This window comes from Vicugna pacos, chromosome 18, assembly GCF_048564905.1.
Source record: "Vicugna pacos chromosome 18, VicPac4, whole genome shotgun sequence".
Lineage (NCBI taxonomy): Eukaryota > Metazoa > Chordata > Mammalia > Artiodactyla > Camelidae > Vicugna > Vicugna pacos.
Window position 1 is genome coordinate 33416966 of NC_133004.1, and position 16263 is coordinate 33433228.

At 42.0% G+C, this 16263-nt stretch overlaps 1 long non-coding RNA gene and 2 other non-coding genes across 3 annotated transcripts; all 3 read left to right on the forward strand.

Annotated features, from left to right (window-relative positions):
* Positions 1-1087: 1087 nt before the first annotated feature.
* LOC116284216 (uncharacterized) lies at positions 1088-3140 on the forward strand. Its single transcript, XR_004193947.2, has 2 exons — positions 1088-2044; positions 2629-3140. It is a non-coding gene; the product is annotated as an uncharacterized lncRNA (long non-coding RNA).
* Positions 3141-8104: 4964 nt separating this feature from the next.
* On the forward strand, positions 8105-8211 carry LOC140687191 (U6 spliceosomal RNA). The gene has a single exon (XR_012061374.1). It is a non-coding gene; the product is annotated as a U6 spliceosomal RNA (small nuclear RNA).
* Positions 8212-13664: 5453 nt separating this feature from the next.
* Positions 13665-13737, forward strand: TRNAG-ACC (transfer RNA glycine (anticodon ACC)). The gene has a single exon. It is a non-coding gene; the product is annotated as a tRNA-Gly (tRNA).
* Positions 13738-16263: the final 2526 nt, after the last annotated feature.

The following is a 16263-nucleotide window of genomic DNA, read 5'->3' on the forward strand; positions in this document are numbered from 1 at the left end:
CTGTAATTACTGTATTTGTGTATGCTTAAAGCATATGAAATAGTCAGAAGAATCAGACAAACTGAATTTGTATTTGCAGTTTAAATTAGTTACGATAATTTAATTCATTAAATTTGTAATCAAAGCCTAAATCCCCTATGGAAAAGAACAGCTTTCAATTTTTTCCTGTTTTTTTGGTAGAGTCTAATAAACTGAGCATTCCAGTACAGAAGGTAGTGGATGTTCCCTCCAGCCTAGAAGCCTCTCAAATATGAAATAATCTATCAGTGGGTTCTTACTTCACTTTAAAGGAGAAGATGCAGGTAAAACACTTGGCTCAGGGCCTGCAACAAAGGACGCTCTCACGTCCAATTCAGATGAGCCAATTTACTGGAAAAGGAAGAGGGTGGTAGCAGGAGCCGACATCAGAGAGACAGCAGAGAGGAGCTGTCACAGGCATGCTTGCTGCCTGGCTGATCTGATCAGGTGGTCATTCAGTCATTCAGCAAACACTAGGCAAAGACTAAAGGTCTCAAATCAGGGCACAGGCACTTGCTAATCTCCATATAAGTGGTTAGGAGGGTGGGCTTTGCATCAGATGGCATGAGTTTGAGTCGACTCAGCTTCTTTTTATCCTTGACCTTGGGCAAGTAGTATAACATCACCAGGCCTCAGTTTCCTTGTCTGTCTGTTGGGGATAATAATCCCTACTTGACAGGGTTCCCTGAGGATTAAGAGATTATGTATGTATGTGAGTGAGTGTGTGTGTGTTGTTTTGTACATATACACACATTTGTATATATACACACAGTAATACCTATGTATATATGTGTGTCTGTATGTCTGATGTACACATATATACATGTATTTACATATAGGCACTGAGTAACAGTGGCTGCTATTATGACTTAACATTGCTTTGAATTCAGGGTTTGCTCCTTGGAAGATCTGGGCTATTTACTTATGGATATGACCAAACAGATTAGATCCAACCAGTGGGAAAAATTTTTTTTCTGAGTATTAATTCATCACCCTATTCAGATCAATTGATGGCCATTTTGTTTTGCATTTCCCCCAAATCATCAACAGATTTTTATAAACCAATGATGAATGTCAGAAAGAAGGGTTCTGGGAAAAAATGTCTCCATAGACAACAGCTAGTGTGGGCAAGTGGTTGGAAAGCACAGGGTGTGTCTGATCCTACTGGGGCCGAGGCCACTGCTCATAAGTGTACAGGTTGTGCACTGCACAACTCTTGGAAGTGCTGTTCACTTCCTGGTAAACAGAGATCTGTATAAGGAAAGGGCACTTTTAAAAATTTTTTATTTGCTATTTCTTTGTGGGAATTTATTTTTTAATTTTTTTTTTTGAGAGGGGAGGTAATTAGGTTTGTTTATTTATTTATTTATTTGATGGAGGTACTGGGGGTTGAACCCAGGACCTTGTGCATGCTAAGCGCACGCTCTACCACTGAGCTATAACCTCCCCCCAAGATCACCTTTTTCTAATTCACATAAAGCTGAGTAGTCGACTGTGGTTTCTCCAGAGGAGAGAATGTGTACCACATTTTCTTATCTTTTGTGCCAGGCTAGGATCTAAGAAAGCTGTGGCCGAGAGGCAGCTTTCTCTCAAGGTTTGGGGCAAAGACAGGGATTCCTGGGTAATAGGCAGAATTCTAAAGATACACCCCTAAAACTCCTGCCCTTAGTTATGCAATCAAACACTAATCTAGGTACTGCTGTGAAGGGATTTTGGAGATGTAATTAAAGTTCCAAGTCAGCTGACGTTAAGATATGGCGATTATCACCCAATCGGGTAGCCGTTTAAAAGAGTTTTCTCCAGCTGGCAGCAGAAGGGGAAGTCAGAGATGTGAAGCATGAGGGGGACTGAAGCCTGTGCTGGCTTGAAGATGAAGGGACCCATGTGCTGAGGAATGTGGTGGCCTCTCAAGTTCCCCCATTGACGGGAGCACAAAGACATCCCACACAGCCCAACATCACAAGGAACTGAATTTGGCCAACAACCTGAACTCACTTGGAATAGGATTCTTCCCCAGAACTTCTAGGTAAGTGCCCACCCCAGTCAGCAATTTGACTTGGGCCTTATGAGACCCCAAGCTGAGAACCCAGCCAAGGCTGTAGGATCTGCCTGTAGGACTATGCGATAATAAACGGGTCTTGTTTTAAGCTGTTAAGTTTGGGGTCATTTGCTGTGGAGCAGGGATACATTTGGATTCATGAAAGCGCTCAGCTGGGGAGAATGTGGGCGTCCCTTCAGGAATCCCTGTCTCGAAGTGCTGGTGGGGAGAACCCATCCTCCCACTCCCCGGGTTTCCTTTATGCAGAGGGAGGACCACTGGTATCCAGTCCTGCCTCTCCCCTCCTCCTGCCTTACACAGGAAAGAGAAATTCGGTGTCTGTATTCCAGTCTCTTGCTGTTTTTCCACTCAGGAGTGCACTTGCTGGGTAGAACTTGCGTACTGCTTTACTCCTCTGTCTTCCAAGTTCTACGAGGGGAGGCCCATCATGGTCTGGTGCTGCCAATGACCGTGGATGGATAAATCATTAATTCTGGGATTTAGTAACATGGCCTAGAACTCAAGAAGAGGGGTGTAATTAATGGGCTCCCTCCTCTTCCCTTGACATACAGCCCTGGGAGAGCTGATCTAATCTGCTCACTTCTGAGGACCAGGAGGGGAACTGCACAGGTTGACTCACTTGAGAAGATTGCCGCCTGCCCTTGAAGAGCCCCGTAGGTGAGGCTTCCTCTTCATGTCTTAACAGTAGGATGACTGGCTTCAAATATGTTTGATACTGTCTCTTATCAGCTGAATAATGTTCCCTCACCCACCAGAAAAATTCACATGCCAAAGTCCTAACCCCTAGTACCTCAGAATGTGACTGTGCTGTGAGACAGGGTCTTTAGAGAGGTAATGAAGTTAAAATACGATGATTGAAGTGGGTTCTAATCCAACATGACTGGTGTCCCTGCAAGAAGAGGAGATTAAGACACGGACACACGATCGTGTGAAGACACGGGGAGAAGACGGCTGTCTACAAGCTGGGAGAGAGGTCTCAGAAGAAACCAGCCCTGCTGACACTTTGATCTCCAACCTCAAGTCTCTAGAACTGTGAGAAAATAAATTTTTGTTGTTTGAGGTACCAGCCTGTGGCACTTTGTTATGGCAGCCCTGGCCATTCCGGAGGAAGCTGCTGTCTTACAGCGCCTGCCTCTGTTTGAAAGAAACTGCAGTCCTGTTCTGAGTGGTGAGAGTCAGTAAAATCATGAACAGCTACAGGAAAGCTAACAGCCCATCTAAGGGGACTCGGAAACCAGAGGCGAGAAGACCAAGCCGGGCCCCTGAATGAAATGGCTCCAACTGAAGTAAAGCTGATTGAGGAGAACTGTTAAAAGAGAGGTTATAAGAACTCAAACCTCTCTGTCACTAGTCTTCCAATCCTGTTTCTTCCGAGTCCCTGACCATCCAGCCGAACCATTAGCAACTGCCCACGAGTTAGTGTAGGTCTCACGTCAGACGTAGTGAACAGCCAGGGGCTCAAAGTGCTGTCCGCTGTCAGGACTGTTCTTCACCCCAGTCCTTCGGGTTCACCAGGGCCCACGGCCAGGTCATAACAGCCTGTCGGACAGATTCACCTGTTCACAGGCGTGAGACTTTTCTTCATCAGTCAACTGGGTGTAAGGGACACCCCCAGGTGGCCATAGCAAGTGACTGAGGGAAAGAAGACCGTGCAACCAGAGCCACCTGCTCCTGTAAATGGCTTGTATCTTCTGGGCCTTTCCAAGCCTGCTCTCTTATATCGGGTGATGATAGATCGCTGCTGTGCACACCCCATCTTGGGGTTGGGTTGGTCAGAAAACGCCCCATTCGTGATGAGAAGGTCAGATTGCATGGTCACCGGATGTCCCCTGGTTAGGTGTTCAGTCCCTAAGTTCCAATAGCAAGCCAGAAGCTGTTTCTCAAAAGTAGAATAGTTGTCTATAGAAAAGAGCCTAAAAATCCTGTGGGTCTGTGCTTTGATTCTGCTCTTGGTGCTTGCTAGCCTGTCACTGGCTCCGCTGGACCGTCGGTACCAAAAGACAGGGCAGCTGTGCTGCAGCCTGAATGTGTCACAGAGCCTTCTCTTGCTCTGGTCCCTCTCAAAACTGGTACCTCACTGGTGACCCTATTGATGAAATACACTGCCTCCAAAATCCAAATAGGGCTACCAAGCATTGTTCCTCTTTTGGAGGGAGCAGGTTGTATGAGATACAACTTGCCTTTCACCTTGGAGGGCGTATCTTTACGTGCTCTAGGCCTCGGAATGCCCAGAAACCTCACTGAAGTGGTGGCATGAATCTCTGCACCTCTCCCAGGGGTGTGGTATTTTTTTTTTAACCGGTGTGTTGTCTTTGTAGGGAGAGGCAAGTTCCAGGGGCTTTCACTTAGCCCTTCCTGCCATGTTGGTCCCAAGTCTGTGGGTCAGAGAGCCTAGATGCGGATTCTGCCACTACAACGGTTTCAATTTATTGTCTCTCAGCTCCAAATTCAGGTTCAAGTATCTGCTCTGCGTTTCTCCTTGCAGTGAGTGTGATGCTACACTTTGTCAGTAGAGGGCGCGCGAGGGACGTTGAAAGAGGAAGGAGCTACTCTTCCTGATTATGGTCCTCCTGAGGTTTTATTTTTCTTGCTCTTGCACCATTTTGCAGTGGTACCTGCACCTGGGCACATCCGGTGGTTCCCTGACTCAGACTGTATGTGAGAGAGAAGTCCTCTGAGGAGCTCACAGCCCCTAGCTGGTAGCCGCCTTGCCACACCCTCTCTACCACCATGTGGACACCACAAACCCCAGACCACACGCTGCCTTTGCAGTGAGTGGACTCCTGACACTTGGATGCCTTTTGCACACCACCAGTCTTAACCCTCATGCAGCTTTCCCTAACACTGATCTGCAGAGCAAGCTTTCTCCAACACTTGACTTCGGTAGCAGTCTGGTTTTCTCCAGCGCTGTGCTCTTACCAAGTGCACTTTCTCTAATGTCAGCAGTGCTTGATTCCTTTATTGATGCAGCTTTCGCCAGCATTGGGCTCTGCGTGTGCGTGCTCCAGCCCTTGACTCCGTAATGGCATGACTTTTCACAGTGCTTGATCCTTGTACTGACAAAGCTCTCTCGAGCACTGGGTTCCTATAAAGAACACTTCCTACAGTCTTGGTTCCAGCAGTGCTCAGTGATTAGCAGCTTCACCTGACCCCCCAGAGGGCATATTTCTAGGAAGTCCCACTGGTGAGGCAGTCAGTGACTTCTCTGCCATGCCCTTTCAAATGAAGTCTGGCTCTCAGCCTGGTGGGAGAGGACTCTTCCTTGGGGTCTCTATCTCAGTCCTAGGGATAGTAGCTGATCTTAATACCTCTACTTCAGTGTTCTTTTTTTTCAAAAATTAATTAATTTTATTTTATTTTGGGGGGAGAGGGAAGGGAGGTAATTAGGTTTACTTATTTATTTTTAGAGGAGGTACTGGGGATTGAACCCAGGACCTCATGCAAGTGCTCTACCACTTGAGCTGTACCCTCCCCTACTACTCCGGTGTTCTTTAGAACTGTCTTTGGCTTTCATTAACCATTTGCCTATTATTCTAATCCCCTATTAATAATTCCTTTTTTAAGGTTTTATTTATTTTTGCTTTTTTGGGGTACATATATATTTTTTATTGAAGTATAGTCAGTTCACAATGTTGTGTCAATTTCTATTAATAATTCTTTGTTAAACTTTCCCATTGTGGCTTCTGTCCCCTGGGTGCACCTTGACTGAAATAATAATTGGTACTGGAGTAAGATCCAGGAGAAAGACCCACAAAGATGGAATTTTGCAATTTATATGGTCACACCCTTGAGTTTGAGCACAGTACTGAACTCCTAGCCAATGGTTGTAACGGAATGCCAGCAATCCATGGTATGCAGTGGGATCACAGTTAATCAAACTGTCACCTGTGGCTAATTGTGATGAGGTGCCAACTGAAGCAGATGCCTTGGGAACCCAAATGGCTGCTACCCTTGACTCCTATGGCAACAGTAATGACTAAGGATTGTGATGTAGCATGGATTCTTTGCAGGGCACTTGAGTGATTACAGAGAGAAAATGACAAATTCAGGTCTATTAACTCCCGGCACAAGTCACAATCTGAGAACCAGGATGCTTTCATAACTGTCCTAAAACAATCTTTTACTTATTGTAGACTCACGGCTGACATTGCTAAACGTCAACACAAAATTTAATTGCGTAGTTGCTGATTTATAATGACAGTTGAATTCAGTCTTACCAAATTTGTCATGGGAAAACTAGGGCATTGATCAGGAAAGAATACGGTTCAGAAATCTGAATGGTGCATCAGGTTGGAATCAGAAGAAGCAGGCAATATGGAACTCCCAAGTCATCCTGAGTCTCTCTTGCCAGTGGAAGTAGCTTGCTCTCCTGTATCTAAAAAGGCTAGTTTTTCTCTGTCTGAAAACCCTGTAATAACCTCATCTGGGGCAAATGCCTTGAAGCAGGTTGCTTATTCTACTCAAAATACACCCTGCTGCCTCTAAGCCTTTAACTAAGGTCAGATCTCAACACTTACTTCAGGGGGACAGGTACACACTATGATCCAGGAAGAAATATCTTACACATCAAAAGAATTGCAATACGTGGCTAATATGTTGGCAGAAACCTAGGGAGTGTGTGAGAATGGATTCTAAGGGTATTAGATCAATGAGGGTAGAAAATAACACTAGATAGGGCCAAATTAATCTGTACAGGTGTATTTACTAAAGATTCCAGATTTAAATGTGCTAACTCATGCACCTGAGGTTGGCACTACTTGGTTAGTTGAGTGAGATTTGGATTTGATAGTGGTATATAATTAGTGAAGTTAGGATGCCAGAGTTTTCTTGGCAATACATAGAAGAGGGAATCCAAAGGCTTAGGGTGATAGACTGGATTTATCATATGTAATCTGTCAACTATATTCTGTGAGAAGACCCAGAAGACACTTCCTTTGCTAAGACATGGAAGGGAGCACCTCCACCCTTGAAGATCTCTCTGGTTATTCTCCTTTGTAAGCCAGGTATGGCTGTAGGGGATATCACCATTTATTTGGATTCCCTGACCTCAGTGGGTATGATGGGATCTAGACAAGGTGGATACATCAACTGCACAGGGCAGCAGGAACCACCAGGCAGTCTGATTTCTTCGCTAGCAGAGGTCGTTGGCAATGGTAATTGATCACAATGTCCCTAGGAATGAAATAGATGGGAAAGCTCTGCCACTATTGTTGGATTTGTTTCCTTCTTGATCTTCTGTCTAGTTATTTCATCCACTATTGAAAGTACAGTATTGACGTCTCCAACTATTGTTGGTTAACTATTTCTCCCCTTAATTCCATCAGTTTTTCTTTCATGTACTTTGGGGTTGTTTTTAGGTATACATGTGTTTATAATTATGTCTTCTAGATGGGTCAACATTTTTATTGTTATAAAATGTCTTTCGGGTGGAGGGTGTAGCTCAGTGGTAGAGAACATGCTTGGTATGTACTAGGTCCTGGGTTCAATCCCCAGTGTCTCCACTAAGGGGAGAGGAAAAAATGTCTTTTGTCTCTAGTAATGAATTTTGTCTTAAATTCTGTTTTGTCTGGTAATTAATATAGCCACTCCTCATCTCTTACAGTTACTTTTGCAGTAGCATATCTTTTTCTATCCTTTACTTTCAACCTATTTATGTCACTGATCATAAAGACAGCATGTAGTTGGATCAGGCTGGGTTTTTAAAATCCATTCTGCCAATTATCTTTTGACTGCAGTGTTTAGTCCATTTACATTTAATGTAATTGCTAATAGATAGGATTTACACTTACCACTTTGCTATTTGTTATTTATATGTATTTTCTTTTTTGTCCCTCTATTTCTCCACTACTGCTTTCTTTTGTGTTAAATACTTTGTAGCATTCCATTTTAATTTCCTTGTTGTTTCTTTTATTCTATTTGAGTTACTTTTTTAGTAGTTTCTCTGGGAATTACAATTAACATAGTGAAAACAATCTAGTTCATGTTAATGCCAACTTAATTTCAGTAGTATATAAAAACTTGCTCCTAGTGCTCGCTTCGGCAGCACATATACTAAAATTGGAACGATACAGAGAAGATTAGCATGGCCCCTGCGCAAGGATGACACGCAAATTCGTGAAGCGTTCCATATTTAAAAAAAAAAAAAAAAACTTGCTCCTATATAGCTCCCTTCTCTCATTCTTCCTTTGTGTTATTCTTGTCATGCAAGTTACATCTTCATTTATTATAAGCCCATAAACACTGTTACAATTATTGCTTTTTGCAGTTGTCTTTAAAACATATAAAATAAAAATTATAAACAAAATATATTTATACTCTCTTTTCTATGTACTTCTATAGTTTCCTTTACTGATGTTCTTTATTTCTTCATGTGGATTTGAGTTACTGTCTAGTCTTTTCATGTCACCCTTAAGGACTCCCTCTGTATTTCTTGTAGGGCAGGTTTGCTAGGAACAAATTCTCTCCATTTTTGTTTATCTGAAAATGTCTTAATTTCTCCTTTACTTTTATTTTTTTCTCCTTTACTTTTTGAAGGATTGTTTTGCTAGATATAGATTCCTTGGTTGACAGTTTTGTTTTTTCAGCACTTTGAATATCTCACTGCCTTTTGGCCTCCATAGTTTCTGAGAAGTTAGCTAGTCATCTTACGGAAGATTTCTTCTACATGATTATTTTCTTTTTCTCTTGCTGTTTTCAGTATTCTGTCTCTCAACAGTTTGATTATGATATGTCCAGATGTGAATCTCTTTCAGTTTATCCTACTTTGAGCTTCTTGGATGTATACATTACTTTTTAAAGAATCAAATTTGGGAAAACTGTTTCTTCAAATATTGTTTCTGCCCCTTTCTCTTCTCTCCTTCTGGGACTCTCATTATGTGTATATCAGCACACTTGATGGTGTCCCACAGGTCTCTGGGGGCGCTATTCATTTTTCTTCATTCTTTTTTCTTTCTATTCCTCAGACTGAGTAATCTCCACTGATCTGTCTTCAGGTGTGTTCATTCTTTCTTCTGCCAAGTCAAATCTGATATTAAGCCCTGTTAGTGAATTTTTCATTTCCGTTATTGTACTTTTGTCCTTATTGAGCCCCAGAATTTCTATTTGATATACATGTATGTGTGAACATTTTTAACATAAATATAAAATTTCTGTGTTTATTAATATTCTACATTTGGTGAAACATCTTTCCTGTACTTTCTTTTGATTCTTTGGACATGGTTTCCCTTTAGTTGTTTGAATATATTTATAATAGCTGATTTAAAGACTTTGGTAACTTCCTCAAGGACAGTTTCTTTGAGTCATTTTTTTTCCTTTTGGATGGGCCACACTTTCCTGTTTCTTTGCATGTCTCATAATTTTGTTGTTTTTGACAGTGACATCTTAAATATTACAACGTGACAACTCCGAAAACCAGATTCCACCCCTCCTTAGGCTTTGTTGTTGTTATTGCTGCTATTTGTTTAGGAACTTTCCTAGACTAACTCTGTAAAGACTGTACTCTTTGTGCATGGCCATTGAAGTCTGTGCTCAATTAGCCTGCTTAGTGGTCAGCTAATGACTGGACAGAGATTTCCTTTAGCCAGTAAATTTCGTAGCCTTTTCTGAGGGGCTCTGTGCATGTGTGCACGTGTGTGCGTGCGTGCACAACACTGCTTTAACTTCCACTTCCTGCTTGCAGAGAGCATCAAGGTCAACTCGAGGTGAGAGGTTAGGGTCTTCTCAGGTCTTTCCTGGACATGCATGCTTGTGACCTTCTCTGGATTCCGAAGAATGTGTCAGAACTTTTCAAAGTCTTCTATGACTATTTCACTCCCTAGTTTTTCTTTTTAAGTTTTTTTGGGTTTGTTTTGGTTTGGTTTTGGTCTAGCCTCTTGTTACTTCCAGCTGGTGTCACCAACTCAGGCAGCTGTTATATTAAACAATTGCCACTTATCGTTTTCAACTAGGGATCGTTCAGCATATCCCTAGGGATACGGCTGTTAGCACAGGGAGAATTTAAGTCAGATCAAATAGAGACAAATCCTGGGAATAGAGCTTTGCAGAGAGCTACCAAATAGCGACACTCCTCTGGGAATGGAGCTATTGTAGAGATTCAAACCTGTTCTTCCCCCTCGTAAGCACTGGTTTTCACAACTTCTTCAGTTGTGAGGCTTTTATTTTTCAAGGTTTCTGTGGACCTGGGGAGAAGAGAATGGGACTAGAGCAAGTTAAAACTCCACAAAGTTCACTGTTCCCACTAGGACACAGCTATTTTTCTTGACTAAATGCTCCCTGGATGGTACATAGCCTTTAGCTAATTTTCAGAGTTCTGAAAAAGCTTATTTTCACCATTTTCACAAGAGTTCTTGTTGTTTTTATGGAGAAGTGAATTTTCAGAGGTCCTTACTCCACCATTCTGGAAGTATTTCTCTTCTGCTTGATCTATACAACCAGAGAAACTGTAGGGCTGGTAGCCGAAATTCTGACTTGAGTTGTCTCAATGGAGAATCATAGCCTCTCACTAGTTCCGAGACCCAAGTCAGTCATAGACCCAGAGCCCCTTAATTGGAGGTGATGCTGAAGCTTCTTGAGGAAGGACCCTGCACCATTGCTGCAAGTACTTATCATAAATCGTCCTCTAAGCCTTCCCTAAAGGGACCTGTGGCCATTTACTTTTTGTGCATTGGGGAAAGGAAATATGCAGACCTTTCATGGGTTATTAGACATTGGCCCTAATAGATGCATTCCTGGGGACCCAAAATGGCCCACCAATCAAAGTAGGGGCTTACAGCAGCCAGGTGATAGATGGACTCTTAACTCTAGGCTAGTTCAGCAGGCCTGCATTTATTTCTGTACTTCAGAAATAACTGTTGTTACTTCTTCAATGCCTGAATTTATCATTAAAATAGACATACTTGGTAATCGGCATAGTCACTAATGAGAGACTCAGAAATACAGGAGGAAATTTTACAACAGGTCAAAAATATAAGGGAAAGGAAGTCATACTATGAAAAGTAAATTTGAAGGACAAATCCAGATGACGTAACACATGAATAATAGGAGTTCCAAAAGAAAAGTAACAGGTGGAGAGAGAAATTTGAGTCTAAAGATTAAAGGACTCACATGAATAAAGATAAGCATCTAGACATATCTGATGAAATTCCTGAATTTCAGAGATAGAAAAAAATTTTTGCAAGCTTCCAGACAGAAAGACTAGGTTACTTATAAAGGAACAAGAATTGGACTAGTTTAATACCACGCACCTGCAATCCTATAAGCTAGGAGATAGTAGAACACAGACCACTAAGAGAAAAGGAATGCTCCCTCCTTTGATTCTCCAAGAATCAAAACCAGCCATTGTGTCACTTCTCAACCAGGGCAAAAGAAAGACATCTTCCGGCATACGCAATCCAGTGCCTGGCCCCTGTGCGTGCCCGATCTGAGGGAAGTACTAAGGAACTCCTCTCAACAGTGACTAAAGAGCTCATGATAGTGGAAGATGAAGAGACAGGGGAGCAGAGATGAGCAATGAATCTTGCAATATTGCAATAATATTTAAGTTGGTTTAGATAGTAGAAGATAGACTGGGAATTTGAGCTTTATATGTTAAGTAAGGATTCTTTTGCAGAAGTGATGAACATGAATGGAAAACCTAGTAATAGACTAGAACAACAACAAAAACAAAAAACCCTGTATGCTTCGTAAAACCCCAGGAGTGGGGAGAGTGGGGAAGTTAAAAGCATTCTAAAGGTATCATCTTTCAGGAGGTTGTGAGGGAGTAGGCAAGTAAAACATTTTGGTGAAGGAGTAGGATTATCACCATGTACTGATAACAATCTAAGAATAATTACGATTGGTAGGAAAGAAAAGATAGGAGGAGGGTATAGCTCAACTGGTAGAGCGTATGCTTAGCATCCACAAGATCCTGGGTTCAATCCCCAATACCTCCTCTAAAAAGAAATAAATAAGTAAACCTAATTACCCACCACCAAAAGAAAAGATATACACAGCTTAATAAAGGGGGAGGGTGGATAGTAATAAATAGAAACTTGACCAAGTCGATAAAAGTTAAAAATAAAAAAAAAGCAAATAAGAAAACATTAATGAAAAATAAAGGAGAAAGAAAAAAGTATATTGGTTATTACAATAAATCCGAACAGGATGATTAACCTATTATAAGACGGAACCTGTCAGACCAAGTGACTTTTAAATCTAGCTATAAGCAATTTATAGGAAACACATACAATAATGTGACAAAAATTTTTCAAATAAATGGACAAAAATTTTTAGGCAAATGCAAACAAAAAACAAGATTGAGGGGAGGGCTTTTGCCAAGATTCTGGCAAAAAAGAAGTTTATTTCTGGTTTGGGATGGTGGTTATAAGAGTATTTTGTTTTATAATATCACAAATCTATTTCTCTATGAATGTCTACACATGTGGATGGTATTTTGTAACTCTGATAGGCAGAATAACGGCCCTTGCTCTGATGTCCTAAAATGTCCACACCCTAATCCCCAGAACCTGTGACTCTGTTAACATTTCATGGCAGAAGGGACTTTGCAGATGTTATTAAATTAAAGACCTTGAGACCAGGAGTTTATCCTGGATTATCCAGGGGTCCAGCAGAATCGCACGAGTCCTTAAAATTGGGAAACTTGATCTGGTTCTGAGCAGAGGGAGATGTAACTGTGGAAGAATGGTCAGAGAGAGGTGACACTGTTGCTCAGAAGATGGAGGAAGGGGACCACGAACCAAGGAATCTGGAGTCCCTCCAGAAATTGCTGGAAAAGGCAAGGAAATGGAGTCTCCCCTAGAGCCTCACAGCCCTCCCTACACCCTGATTTTTTTTTTTTGAGGGGGGAGGTAATTAGGCTTGTTTGTTTATTTATTTATTTGATGGAGGTACTGGGGATTGAACCCAGGACCTCGTGCATGCTGAGCACGCACTCTACCACTGAGCTATACTCTGCTCCCCCTACACCTTGGTTTTAGCCCAGTGAGACCCATGTTGGACTTCTGACCTACAGAATTATAAGATAATAAATCTCTGTTGTTCTGAGCCACTGAATTTGTGGTAATTTGCTACAACAATAGAATACTGATACGAGAACAACAGAAAAGATTTTAAAATTGTGCCTTCCTGTTATGACCGCTGCTTCATCTTCGTTTTCTTCTCAGCTTCACTCTCAAACTAACCCACACAGTTTTCTCATTGGCCATGGCTTTGTGAGTCAACAGTCATGGGGAGAGAACTAATGGAAAGAGCACTGAGCTTGCAGATAAGGAACCAAAGTTGTAGTTCTAGCTTTGCACTAACTTCCTGTGTGACTATGAGCAATTGCTTTCCCTCTCTGAGCCTATAACTTTATTGTAATTAATAATTATAAATCGAACAAAATATTTAGTTAGGAGTTGTTCAGGGGTATAATCCTTTCCCAGTCACAAAGTCTACTTATCCAAAACTCTTTAATTATGTGAATTTACTTTTTTCTGTTCAACTTATAGGCAACACTGAGGATTTCAGGTCCAGGTTATATAAATTTCAAATCATTCCTTGTCATGACCTCGGGACTTGGAGTTGTAAAATTAAAAAGGCAGCAAAGGCGGGAGGGTATAGCTCAGTGGTAGAGTGGGTACCTACCATACACCTGGTCCTGGGTTCAATCCCCAGTACCTCCATTAAAACTAAATTAATAAACCTAATTATCTACCTGGCATACCTCCCACCCTCCTCAAAAAGCAACAAACATCCCAAAATAACTCTTGGATAAAAAATCCTAAAACATTTCAAGAAAATAAGGAAGGGTAGAAGAAAACTAAAACAAATAAAATTTTATAAAATAACACACAAAAAAAGGAACGGTATATAGAATACCTATTAATAGAGAAGTAGTTTTAAATTATTTAAAATGTCACTTACTGCGTTATTTGATGACTTTCAGTAAAAGGAAAACAATGTGTAGGATTTCTCCTACATTTATATATCCCATCTGGCTGCAGAGTGCTTATGGTGGAGCCTCACAGACACCTGGGATATTGGTCACACCCTTTGAGACCCATGGAACTCATGGGGACTCTGGAACACCTTGCTCCTTACAAGTGGCACAGTCACTCCCAGCACAGTGACCCTACCACGCAGACTCCTGATAAGGGTTCTCATGGTCTCTGCTGTTTCAGTGCACTTTTTCTGGGTCTGGCTTTCAAACTTTCCAAAAGATTAGATCTGATCAGCTGGACAGCCAGCCAGTTAGGCAGTATTTCCAGGCCCAAACACCTCCCAGGCCACCAGGCCAGCCTACAGGAGTCCACTGGCATTCTAGGCATGACCTCTGCTATGTCTGCTGCCAGCTAACTGCATGCCTGTGCATCCTTAGATATTGTGACAATCAACTTTGCTCCAGATCTTTCTGAATACTCAGGCCTCACTGAGAATCCCTGCTATGGGAAGTTGGGGTCAGATGCCAATCCTTGGGCCCATCGGGGGTTTGAGAAGAGGAAAGCAGGGAGTCATGACATTTGCTCAGAAGGGACTGCAGAGGCACCTGCCCCTTGAATTAGGGGGACACCTCCTTAGAATAAGGTCTTGAATTCCTGAACTGAAATTTCTCCCAACCTGGGGGTTTTGAAGTATATAATCATTTAAGTTGGAGAAAGAGTACTGTACAAGTAGAGGCACAATGTGAGAGAAGGGAACTGATTTTTATTTTATTATAAAAGTAGTATCATGCACACAGTAGAAAGTACAGGAACACAGATATGCAAAAATAAGAGTTAACACTATATTCCTACCACCCAGAGATTCCCATTGTGAACACTTTGAATTGGTCTTTTCTATCTTTTCTAAGAGCTCAACATGGGGCCCAGTATGAAGCAGAACTCCAAGACTGAATGAACAGAAATGATTCCTCACCTATAAACTAGGAGGTGTGGTAAGGTGATCGCTAAGAAAACTCAAAATCTAGAGGAGTAGAGTAAGGCAGTGGATAAAAACGTGACAGTCAGACACTCTAACGTGTGTCTGCATGTGTAAACATACACAGTACACATACCCGTATGTACAGCACTTAGCCTAGGGTGGGCACCTTACGAAGACCCAGTCATTGGGAGCCATTGTTACCACCACGTCCTTGTTCCCCGCGAGGCTCAAGGATCCCCATCTATTTTCCCCAAAACTCCAAGTCCCTCAGCCCACTTGTTGCTCTAGAAGCTTTGGCAGAAAATGTCTCCTTAGAGCGTGTAACACTCCCCACCCCCAAAAAAGGAGTGAGACTCCTCTCTTTATATGAACACCCTCTTTACAGTGGTCTTCAAGTTTAATTTTGAAATTGAAAAAAAAAAGCCTGCTTTCATTAGAAAGTTGGGGAGAAAGATGGGGAAGAAAAGATTTTTCAGATAAGGAAATGGAGCCAGAGAGGGTAAAAACTTGCCTGGGAACCACAGCCAGTCATCATCCCCCAGGAACTCATTTAGGTGGCTCTCAACTCTGGAGCAGGAGGCTGGGGGATGGATAGGGGCTCCATTCACTAGCGGTGTGACCTGGGCGAGTCACTTCCTCTTCCTAAACCTCAGCTTACTTATCTGTAAAATAGGGATAATTCCTTGCTGGGCTGTAGCAAAGAACAGAGAAATGATAACTGTATCTAGCCTAATGTGGACACATAGTAACTCAGAGTAGCAGTTTGTGTTTAGTGGAACAACTCTTAGTTAACCTGTGCACAGAGAGGCAGGAGCTAGGAGGGAGAAAGATGTCCTGAGTGAGAGATCCAGGTTCCAGGTGCTTAGACTCCTCTTTGGGGTGGAGAGTCCTCAGTTCTGCTTCCCAAGTAGCTACAAACTGCTTCAGGAGAGTGCCAATATATAGGGAACACTAAAATATTGCTGTAAATGATGGAGGAGATAGTCTGACTTCAGAGTGGGTGTTCTTTATTTGAGATCATATACTCTGAAATCAGACTATGTGGACTCAAATCTGCCCCTACTATGTACTAACTGTGGGACCTGGACAAGTAAGTGACTTAAACAGCTCTGTGCCTCAGTTTTCCCATCTGTAAAATGGACATAATAATAGTACTTACCTCACAGAGTTGTTGACATGATTATTGGGAGATTATGCATGTCAAGTTCTTAGAATAGTACCTGGCTTAGTGTTAGCTATTTTGTTTTATATGGCCCCAAATTACTCTTAGATCTAAGCTGCTTGGAGTC